The 12,389-nt window shown below is 41.8% G+C and overlaps 1 long non-coding RNA gene across 2 annotated transcripts; it reads left to right on the top strand.

The window, feature by feature from the left end:
- Positions 1-5,544: 5,544 nt before the first annotated feature.
- LOC127424764 (uncharacterized) lies at positions 5,545-11,565 on the top strand. Of its 2 annotated transcripts, XR_007894511.1 has the most exons (6): positions 5,545-5,626; positions 5,712-5,847; positions 5,930-6,034; positions 6,126-6,215; positions 6,323-6,485; positions 9,790-11,565. It is a non-coding gene; the product is annotated as an uncharacterized LOC127424764 (long non-coding RNA). The 2 variants fall into 2 exon arrangements; XR_007894512.1 differs by lacking the exon at positions 6,323-6,485.
- Positions 11,566-12,389: the final 824 nt, after the last annotated feature.

Raw genomic sequence — 12,389 nt, 5'->3', positions numbered from 1 at the left:
ATGACGAAGTAAAGTGACAAGCCTTGGAAGGGAGCACCGCCACAGCGCGCTCTACCTGGGGAAGCTTGACATATCCCTTGGCCGCGCCGTTAAGGGTAGTTGGGATGGACGAGCCCGCGAAGCGTGTACAGGCGGAGAAAGGCTCCTTCCACGACTTTGTGAGCTCCTCGTGCACTTCCGGGAGGAAAGGCACTGGGGCGCGGCGCAGCCGTGAGTTGCACTCCGAGCCCAGAAACCAATCGTCCAGCCGCGAATGCTCAGGGCAGGGCAGAGGGTTCCACTCAAGCTTGATGTTCGCAGCTGCTCGGGCAAGCACGGCTGCTAACTCAGCGTCCGCTTCATCCTGAGCTCTACCGCATGAGAGCGGGAGCTCAGTAGACTCGTCTGCTTCTGAAAGCAGCAGCCCACCCTCTGATGCTGCGACCGATAACTCATCGTCATCGCGAGCCCCGAACGAGACATTAAATCTGCCCTGAGGCAGACCGCCTGCCTCGCTCGTGAACTCTACCGGGCAGAACGAGCGTGCTGGGGTATGGGAGGTCTGCGGGGACTGAGCCGGTGGATAGACTCCCATAGCTGCCCCCAAATCGCCCACGGCGCTCTCCACCCCTGCCGCCTGTGCTTCAACACAGGATGGACCGGGTTGGGGAGCAGCCGTGTGGCTCTCTGCTTCATAAAGAAAGAAGAAAGCCGCGAACGCAACGTTCTCATGGGCATATTTTCGCAGTGAGAGTATGTCCCATTCACAAATGCTGTCTCAGCGTGCTGGCGACCCAAGCACTCGAGACAGATTTCATGGCCGTCCGATGGGGAGAGATAACGGCCGCAACCAGTAGCACAAAGGCAAAAGGACATCTTTAAAAAGATGGCAATCGTTTGTGCGAGCTCTTTTAGAGGAAATTGCTCTTTTATGAAATTGCTCTTTTACACCTATGAACTCAGCTGCCGAAGCGCCAAGGGGGAGAACAACACTGGACAGTGCGAGACCGCTGATGTGCGCCTTAAATCCAGCAGCACGTGAAGTGAGGTGACGGGACGAACACAATGCGTGCAAAAACAAGTCTGAATGAGTGGTGCACGCCATCTCCTTTTATACCCGTATGTCCGGGGTGGAGAGTGGCATGCAAATTCAACTCGCCAATTCTCATTGGCCTTTTCTGAATAAATCAGAGGTGATTGGGGCTCTCGAGCGAACCCCTAGTGTCACTACATCGACACAATGTCGAGTGAGTGACAGATAGGGAGCCTTAGATAAGATTAAAATAGCAGACAGTAACACCAAATGGCACAGACCGATGATATTAGCGTTGAAAGCTAATAACATGTAACAGAAGCACTGTAAACAGGACTTTCACTCTAAAAATTAGATTTTTCAGCTTTGAACATAATGTAACATTATTTTTTGTTAAAAGGAGAGAAAATGTAACAAACCTCAAATCACAGACATACCTTTTCTGCTGAACGCATCTGTTTGTTTTGATGTTAGGGGCTCATGGTGTATGCTCCTTGACCTTGTGAATAAGCCACGCCCCATGTGATGTCATCATACTCGAAACGCCGCCCCATGTCAAAACAGTGCCACACAGTGAAACGCAAAGAGAAATGAAGTGCAAAAGGAAAGAGGTACTGCGAACATTAAAAGGAGTATCGCAAAGAAAAACATTTTTTTTCTGCAAAGTAAAACTCAAAGAAAAGGGAAGTTTTGCAAAAGAATTGAGGCCAAAAGTCTGTTGCAGATATAAAAAAGGATCTCAATTCTTTGGTTTAGTTTACAACTTACATTGTTTTTTGCAAATAAATACAGCTTTGTCTTTTGCAATACTTTCTTTTTTGTGTGTGCAAATATATGTAGCAGCATATTGTCTCCATACCAAATGCCTTAATTCATGATTAATGACACAATGGAGCAAAAATAAACCATTATAGTGAGATTAAAAAGAGGGATTATGTCATCATGCTACATTATGTCATAATGTGTTTAAATTAATTACTGTAATGTCTTGGCTCACTTGTTGTCACATTCCTTGTCATGTTTATATAAAATATAATAATGATTTTACCTAGACCCAAAGCAAAAACACTTTTCAGGTCTTCATGCTCATGCACAGCATATAGCAAATAATAAAATCTGGCTCACTATTTTGCAAGCAGGGCCGTAGTAAGGAATTCTGGGCCCCCTGATTGTATCTTGCTCTGGGCCCCTTACCTATTCAAATAATTCAGTTTCTAATTTGTTGTGGGGTCCTCTGGACCTTTGGGCCCCTAGAATAATTACCACCTTTCACCCCACTAGCTACGGCCCTGTTGGCAAGTATTGCATGACAGTTGCCCTTTTCATTCATGTTGTTACAACTGAATATCAATGATTTATAATATATTTGTAAATGAGTTATTTGCCATTAATGAACCCTATTATAAACCCTTAACAAAGGGAACAATAATGTAAAGTGTTACCAAAATACTAAACAAAAAATATATACAAACAGGGGCATAGCAGTCATTTTAAAGTGAGTACGTGGCTTGCGCAAATCCAACACTTACAGTGCATTAGTCATATTTTACAGTATATATTAATATACAAGTATGACATAAGTATTATATTAATATTTAAGTATTATATACTTGTATTTGTAGCTTTTTAAAGATTCAAGTATTGCAAACGAATTGCAAAATTTTGCTAAATTTGCTGCAAAAATAAAGGGCCTCTTGTGGAGCACTTGCTTCTGTTTCACACATGACAGTAAACTTGAGTTCAGGCTGGTCCTGAATAAATTATTTAATAAATTACAATAATGACAATTGTGCATGTGCACAATTTTATTTTTTACTCTGTGCTTGTGCATTGTCAGATTTAAATTTATCCAAGTGGCTCGAATGTTTTGACTACGTTCACCAAAATTCGTTCAGATCCATTTAATGATTCGTTCAGTGATCTTTTCTGGTGATGCCAAAAGGTGGTGACAAATGAATGTCTTGTGTGAAATGAGTTAGTCACTGAATCAACAATCAAAAGAAAATTTTAATCCTTTAAAATTTGTATATCTACAGATCTACAAAGAGACTTTAGTAGTGGTTTTAAGCATTATAAGAACAAAGCAAATCTATCATTTCCCTACTGTTTGTGAGCTTCTGAGCATGACTTTTATCAAAAGTCAACAATAATAGGCTTATTTTAATTATGAGTTTCAATAATGTCAGTAGTATTCATGTATAAAAAAGCATGTCTACATATCTATTGACTTCAGTAAAAAGCCTAAGTGTTCTAAAAACACAGCAGATCTATCTTTTTTCCTACAGTTTGTCAACACCAACACAGAGGTAAAAAACAGTAGCTGATATTAAAAATAGCTTTACATATTTAACACAGATCTAGTAATCCGCTCAAATTGGCAAAAAGTACTAATCAAACTTTTAACTCACAAGCATAATGTAAAAAGAATAGCTAAATGAAGACACAGGCACTGCCATAAACTCCACTTACAATGTGTGCTTGAAAGAAGGATTGTCCTTTTTTTTTTCTGCAGTGCTTTTCACGTAATGCTGACAATCAAGAACGATATGCCGACAAATAACTCTCTTTGTGTGTTCCTCATCTCTATATTATTAATTTAGATCAACATCAATGCCGATAAAAATCATGGATGAATGAGTATTGTTGAAAGCATCTCAAATGAATGGAGCTGCGTTGATTAGACTGAGTGACGACCTATTACGTAAGGGATGTTTCGGCTCATGGTTGCCCAAAGTAACAAAACGTGAAGAATACTGTATACAAATCCACCATTTGGACCCGGTATGGGTTTAGCTTGAAAAAGTGTGGGTGACCGAATCACCTTTTTAAAGAGGCTGCTACGCCCTTGTATACAAAATAAAAACATGAACTCAAAGATACGGTGCATGTAAACACAAAAGTTCACCAAAATTGTTCATTACAATTGAACATTGAACAGCAAAGAAATACATTGGTTCTTGTGCAGGAATGCTGTCATTGAATCTACTCATTATTAGGGTATGTCCGATCATCATTCTGTTTTGCTTAAATATATTTACATGATGAAACACCTTCATTGTTTCTCCTCAAGTCTGTTCTACAACTGTGCGCATGTCCCATAATTTAATTCACAGACTGTGTAACGGTGGTGGCCGCCCTAATCTTAAAATTTGTATTTGTTTTTTAATTATTTTATTTTTGAAAAATTCGGGCGCCAGAAAGGTTTATGCCTGTCACAATGTAATTTAACCCAGGATAGCATATGAAAACCACTTATTACATACAACAAAACAAAAATGTACAGAGTCTGAATTTTCTTCCTTTCAACACTTTAATGAGCGTAAAAGGGTTTAACCAACACCCCTCAAATAACAAAGTCAAAAGATAATTTGTTCAAAAAATAAATAAATAAATGATCATTGAACAATAGTTCCAGTCCCAAACTTCTAATTTCTTTTCTTTTTCTTGTTGTTTTTCTTTTTCACATTCATACAATACATATGATGCGAATCCATGCAGATACGGGTCACAGTTTGTAGTAAGTGGGTTTCCGCAACAGCAGACTCACATGTCCACATTAACTCCAAATTTGTACATGAAAAGAACACATTAAATATGCAATTAGTAGAAGAAGGGATTCAAACCAAACAAAAACATACACGCACACAAAAAAAACAATATTGCAGTAACTTGGGAAATTAGCTACAAAGAGCGTTCACTTCTCCCCAATAGTCACACATCAAAAGTGTGGATTTGAATGGTAAGTGTGTGTGTGTGTGTGTGTGTGTGTGTGTGTGTGTGTCTGAGAGCGTGTGTGCCAAAATGTTTGTGTGAGAGAACGGCTTTGTGTCACTGACTAAGTTTAGCAGATCGCAAGGTTACTGAAGAGTGTTTTGGGACCGCAGTGGGCTCAAGGATGATCCTATATCCGACCGTGCATTCACATTTGGACGGCTTAAGAATGAAGCTGCGAATGAAGTGCGTCGCCCCATTTCACGGACTCAATGAAGACAGCGTGTCTGGAAGCGTCAGGCTGACAGAAAACATAAGCCTCACTCCACATGGTACCCGTACTTTTCACACATCTTTTGACGTGATTTTTTACATCCTTCCATATGCTTGGCCAAAATACTACATCCTGAAGACGTTTTTATGTCTGGAAGATTCCTACATGGCCACTCATAGGTTGGAGTGGTAATGTTGGAGAACTGTAGGAATGAGGCTGCGAGGGAGATAAACTCTGTATCGAAAATGGTTAGATCAAAGCTGAGTTTTGTGGGAAAGCTTATCTTAAACGATCACACATCGCTCGTTCAGGATGTTGTGATTCTCTGCCAGTGTTTTGAATATGTTTGTGATTTCAGGATCCTTGTGTTGTTCTTCCCAGATAACAACAGCAGAGACTGGGATTTCAGGATCCTCCTTTCAGCTGGAGTACAGGCTGCAGTCGGGTATGATGGGAATTCTCAAGAGAGCGTCAGGTGCCACATTTAATTTTCCCTTATGGTACTCAATGAAATTAAATATTTGCAGTTGCAGGGCCCATCTGATGAGGCGGCTGGTGGTTTTTACGGAACTCAGTACCCACTGTAGCGTGGAATGATCAGTCACCACTGTAAACATCTTGGGTTCGAGGTAATGTTGCAACTTCTCTAGTGCCCACACAACTGCAAGGCATTCCTTTTCCGTGGTAGAGTAATTTATTTCTGCTTTGTTCAAGCTTCGGCTTCCGTAAGCAATCACCTCTTCTCCACTGTGGTCTTTTCGTTGTGTCAGTATGGAACCTAAACCACTGTCGCTGGTGTCCGTGTACACAATGAAAAGTAGGCTGAGATTTGGGTGTCCATGAATAGGAGGTGAGGTTCGGCATGCCTTCAGTTTTTGAAAAGCTTGTTTGCACTGTGGGGACCAAACAAATGAATGCCCTTTCTTTTTCAGAGCGTTTATGGGCTCAGTGATCTGAGAAAAGTTGGGTACAAATCGGTGGTATCACCCAGCCAATACGAGGAATCTCTGAACTTTCTTGAGGTTGCGTGGTACGGGGTAAGACTTTATAGCTTCAACCTTACTTGGATCAGCCTTGATGCCATCAATGTTGACAACATGACCTAGGAAGGTAATTTCCTTCTGGCAGAACTTGCTTTTTTCAGGTTGATGGTTAATCTGGAGTTTTTCAATCGGTGGAGAACAGTCTGGAGGTCGATGAAGTGTTGAGCTACAGATGGTGAGTGGACAGTTATATCATTGATGTAGACAAAACATATACTGCCTCTCCCAGACATTTCTCCATTAATCTCTGAAAAGTTACTGGAGCATTCTTTAATCCAAAAGGCATGACGTTGAACTGATATAACCCTGAAGGAGTAATGAAAGCAGTTTTTTCCTTACTCTTGTGGTCCATCGATACCTGCCAGTACCCACTGTTGAGGTCTGTTGTGGAGAAAATGGCAGCACCCGAAAGAGACTCAAGAATCTCGGCGATGTTTGGAAGAGGGTAGGCATCATTCTCAGTTATGGCGTTAACCTTTCGGTAGTCCACACAAAATCAGAGACTCCCATCTTTCTTTGGGACTAGAACTACAGGAGAGGCCCAACCGGAATGAGGTACTACTCCTGTTCTCAGCATCTCCTCGAGTTGTTCTCTTACTACTGCTTGTTTAACAGGTAGCATGCGATATGGCCATTGCTTGATGGACACTTGATAAGTGGTGTAGATGTGGTGCTGGAGAACATCCTCTGAAGAACATGAAATCCAAACTCAAGACAACCGCATAGGCAAGAGCTTTGGATGACAGGACAGAAACTATAGTGAAAGTTTGGTTGTGTAGTTGAATTTTTATGTTAAGCCATCCTAAGGGTACTTCAGCCTTTCCATTTGCTAGGTATAGAGGACCAAGAGACCAGGGGTGGAGTGTATCCTGTGTGGTGAGTTCCTTCTGAAGGCTCTCATGTACCAGAGTGTAGCTTGCTCCAGTATCTAGAATAGCCTTCCCCGACCAAGCACCAATGCTAATGGGGACAACTAGCTGTTGAGTTACAAAAACAGGAGGTGGAGCTGTAGGGAATGTAGTCTTCTTGGAGGATGAGGATGCTTTGTGTGTTACTGTGGTAGTCATAAAGTTGTTAGTTATCTGATTACCAAGTTTAGGTGTCGGGAAAGGATGCTTACTATTAATGGAAGGATGCTGATTTGACAACTGGTTGGCCGAAAGTGAATCATAGTCAGGACAACTGCCAGGAGGATGGTGGCCCTTGCAACGGCAACACTGCATGTGAGGATTATTCGCAGGTCTAAATCACTACGCGACCACAAGGACTTAAAAGCGCACTGGGAATTGGGCATTCCAAATTGGGTGAAAAAGGGGGAAAAATCCCCCCCCCTCCCAAAAAAAAGAAGTAATCTGACTATACATTTTCTTTACATAAAGATTTTACTTAACTTTAGACCTACACTACCGTTTAAAAGTTTTAGATCGGTAAGATTTGTTAATCTTTTAGTACCACACGGTACCCATACTTTTCACTCCTCTCCGACAACCCTCTCATGAGAACTGCATTCACTTGTGACGTCTCTCTCCCGGTGCACTAGCCTCGCCCTTATATTCGCTTATCCCTTTAATTGACACATGCCTCCCTTTACGTCATTGAATTGACAAAGTGAAAGTAAAATAAAATTTGAAGTGGCATACGGAGTTTTGCGTGCTGCCACAACTGAGATGACACTTTTTTAGATTTTCAAATATTTTATTAGCTAAATATATCCTTTGTGTGTATACATATATATATATATATACACACACACACACACACTCTAAAAAATGCTGGGTTAAAAATGACAATTGCTGGGTTATTTGAGAATAACAAATAACGCAGTGCATCAAATCAATGCTGAATTGTGTCAACAAATTTATAATGTACAGTCTATTTTATAAACAGCTACTGTCATCATCCACCAAATTTAGCTAGCAGCTATTGATAAAGCTGGCTAGCTACCTAACGCCAACATAGGCTTTTGTATAAATGCAGACAATGTATCATGCAAAGAAATGCATCCTATTGATTGTAAATAATGATTATTTACATATTTCCATGCTTTATAACATTTACTGTCTACTGAGCAGACTGGTCAGTTTCAATCAGAATGTATTGAATGATACTCCCTTGAAGCCCCATCCGAAAAAGACCAAACGAGAAAACAGGGAGAGCGGTGATACATCTGCTGAAATTTTGGCTGCTATCTGCAAACTCTCCGGCAAGTACGACGAGATGTTTCAGAAAATTTCAACAATTGACACGACAACTGGCATTACAGCAAAGCAAATTGAGAATTTGTCTTCTGCTGTACATCAGCTTGTTACTGAGGTAACGACGCACAAAGAGGTGCAGAAGTCATGTCTGCTGAGATACAGGATCTTTAAAAAGGTGAATAAAACTCTAAAAGATGAGGTAGGAGACTGTATGCGGTACAATAGGAGGTGGACACTAAAGCTGCATAGGGTGAAGGAGAAGGATGGTGACGATGTCCAAAGTGTGGTAATCGATATCCTTAGCCACGTGGTACCTGGCATCAGTGACAGAATGGAGGAGGCAGTGGATATCGCCCATCGTCTCGGCCCGAGAATAAAGGATGGTACACACAGATTCATAATTATCCTGTTTGCGCTCCGTCATCTCTGCGATGTTGTCTGGCAAGCTGCCAGAGGTTGTAGGTTTCTTTTTGACAAGTTGTGACTCAAAGAGGCCTTATCCCCAGAGGACAGGGCCGCAAGAGAAAAACTTTGGCCTTTAGTCAAGAAAGCCAGGGATGAGGGAAAGAAAGCCTCTTTCTGGGGGTTGTTTGCTCTGATTGATGGGAATAGATTTGAATACTCTGGTGTGAAGTAGGATGTCTTGCATCTTTCTGCTTCTCCTCTCCATGTACAACGGTATTCAGCTACTTTACTTTATACTTGATTAGACCACTAAATAATTGCCTTATATTTGGCCATATACTGACTTCTTAAATGGGCCAGCTACAGTGTGTAGTGCCAAAGTTGGCTCTGAAATTAAGAATCATTGTGGAGGTGAGGGCGTGGAAACCGGTTCCTGCTTCCTCCTTTATCCTGGGTTTCTGCACCAGTGTAACAAAGGTTCAGGTTGGGCAGATAAAGGAGGAAGCAGGTACAAGTTTCCACAGTTCACGTGAGTTATTTTTTATTCACAAATAACCAGCAATCGCTGTACAGCTTCACTCAAAACATAACACGGCTTTTCAGCGTCACTCAAATAAACAGTACGCTTTTCAGCTTCACACAACACAAGACACTCTCTCAGGGTTCAGACACGAAGACTATGGTCTGTCTGTGTCTCTCCTCTCTCTGTGACCTGGCCGTCTTTTTATCTTCCCTGACTCACACTGAGAACATAGAGATGGTAATTAGTCACAGTTCATCTCAGGTGGATGTCCTTACTGCTTTCTTTCTCCCCAGACGGGCGCTCGACCACATCTTCACCTCCACACTCATGTTTCGAATTTTAGTTATCGATGACTTTTCAATACATTTAGCCAGTTCTTTTAAACATGTTTCTATAATGGCAAATATTTTGTTATATTTAAAAGATGGTTATTTAGGTTCAAGATTGTGATCTATATACCACTTTGTTCAATGTTCCATGATTTCTTTTGGTTGTATATCACATCTCTTTCTAAGGTAGAGCTATCTTACAGTTTTTTCAGTTGTTGGTAATATATATAAAAACAATTCTCCATTTATGGGCTTTAGGTTTAGTTTGTTTTCTGTTATGTCTTTAAATGTAAGGGGTATGCATGTCACGAACGCTGGTGAAGATTGGATGGATCCCACTCAGCCTGAGTCCGTGTTACAGAAGACTTTGCCAACTACCAATCCAGCGGTCCTCATGCATCTGTCCAGCAAACTCTCTGCCCAAGCGAACCTACTGGCATCTCACCAACAACAACTAGGCTGACTCACCACGCTAACGGAGGAGTTGGTGAAATCCGTACAGAGTCTCCATCGGACTGCACCTGAATCCGTTTCCCCAGCGCCTCAAGCGAGTCAGGTACCAGTCATAATGCCTCACAGTCCACGTTTAGCCTTTCCAGACATATTTGACAGCACCGCAACCAAATGTAAGGGCTTTCTTATGCAATGCTCTATGTTCCTGGCTCAACAGCCCTCGTTATACCAAACTGATGATAGTAAGATCTCTCTTGTGTGTTCACTGCTCATGGGAAAGGCGTTGGAATGGGCAACAGCTGTCTGGGCCAATCAAGGACTAAACCGCACCACTTTCAGTGATTTTATTCAATGACTAAGAGAAGTATTCGAACATTCTGAGGGAGGAAGGAGTGCTGGGGAACAACTGCTTGCGCTTCGTCAGGGAAGAAATACCACAGCTGAATTCGCTCTGTCTTTTCGCACTCTCGCTGCGCAAACTGTGTGGGTGGAAGACACATTAAAACTGCTGTTTCGTCAAGGATTAAACACTGACGTGCAATCAGAGCTGGCCTGCTGTGATGAAGGCAGAACCCTGGACCAATTCATTGACCTCGCTATTCGCATTGACAATCTAATTTGCTCCAGGAGACCTAACCGATTTACCAGCCCTCTCAGTCAAACAAATCAACCCAGTGATAACTCTGAACCCATGCAAGTCGGTCGAACTCATCTCTCCAAAGAGGAGCGTGAACGGTGCATCAGGAAACATATCTGTCTATATTGTGGCCAAGTGGGACATTTGAGATCTGACTGCCCAACACGACCCCCTCAAACACACAATCGCAAGGTGAGTTTGTTGATTTCCTCTATCCTTTCCCACTTTCCAAGTCTCACTGCTGAAACCTGCCGGTGGTCCGAGGGTGGAGGAGGAAGGCAGTGACTCAGGCACCCCACCCATGATCGTGGATGGCAAGGAGACATTTCTAGTGCGAAATCTTCTAGATTCCAGACGTTGGGGAAGTCAGATCCAATATCTGGTAGATTGGGAGGGGTACAGTACGGAGGAGAGGTCCTGGGTCAAGGCGGATGATATCCTCGACCCCAATCTCATCGCAGAATTTCAAAGGACTCACACCTTCCCCTCCACCTCGAGGAAGACCCTGACGTCGGATGTGGGAGGGGGGTTCTGTCACGAATGCCGGTGAAGATTCCCCAATCAGCCACTGGAGGTCTCCCTCGCCTGAGTATTATTATTGGACTACATTTCCCAAGTGCCCACATACCTGGACTGATTACTGCACATCTGTTCCATATCACTCAGACTATTTAAGCCCGGTGTGTGTTCACTCTTTGTGAAGTCTTGTTTGCCCCGGCTACATTTCTGAGCATTATTATTTCCTGTGTTGTTCTGCTCATGTTTGACTCTGCCTTGGATTACCTCTGTACGAATCTTTGATGCCTGCCTACCACTGTGTTTGCCTGGACTATTTCTATTGCTGTTTGCTGCCTGCCCCGATCCTCTGCCTGTTATACCACGTTTACTGCCCTGCATTTGATATTGTTGATTGCCCTGGTTATTCGACCCATGCTTGTCTGTACTCTGAACTTTCTGTGTTTTAATAAACCGCACATGGATCCCACTCAGCCTGAGTCCGTGTTACAGCGTGATGTGGTAAAGAGGAAAGCTATTTTTTTATTTTGTAAGAGCTGCGAAACTGATTTAATTTTTCTTCAGAAAACACATTCTTGTGATTTGGATGTTAAATTCTGGAAAAGTCAATGGGGGAATCTAATTTACTGTAGCCATGGTTTTTATCACTCTGCTGGGGTTTCAATTCTTTTACACAAATTTAAGGGGCAAATTCTGGAGGTAATGACTTCAAATGAAGGTAGATGGATCATTATGTCAAGTAAGCAAGATACCCAGGTTCTTTTGTAATTTTAGGAGATGATTTGAATTAATGTTTGGATGACATGCTAGACAGATTTCCCCCCAGGAGCAATGAATGTCTGCCTAATTATAATAATAATAATGATAATAATAATAATAATACGGTAATAATAACCCAAGGGTTGTCAAGTTGACAGTCTTGAAGCTAATGCTAGCATTCCTCTGATAAATTGCTACTGTAATGATAGCTATTGTTAGCTTGCAAAAAAGCTATGTAATCTTAACATTATTGGCAAGTCTAATAAGGCAAATTTTCAATGTCTAAAACACAGTTAAGCCAATTATCTTAATTTTCAAATTGCTCAGCAAGTTAATGCTAATGATATGTGGGTTGCTGTGGGAGAGGGTCCAATTTATATGACTGATTTAGGGATGGGTACCGAAACTCGGTATTAAATGGGCCTGCGGCTAAATTATTAAAGACCGTAGTAATAATAAGCTCCAACATTACCGGTTCTTTTATTGATGCTTTTTAACGTTTTGGTGTACTTTATTATCAGACTGCAGT

The sequence above is a fragment of the Myxocyprinus asiaticus genome, chromosome 33 (assembly GCF_019703515.2).
Source record: "Myxocyprinus asiaticus isolate MX2 ecotype Aquarium Trade chromosome 33, UBuf_Myxa_2, whole genome shotgun sequence".
Taxonomy (NCBI): Eukaryota; Metazoa; Chordata; class Actinopteri; order Cypriniformes; family Catostomidae; genus Myxocyprinus; species Myxocyprinus asiaticus.
This window is presented reverse-complemented; position numbering and strand designations above follow the sequence as displayed.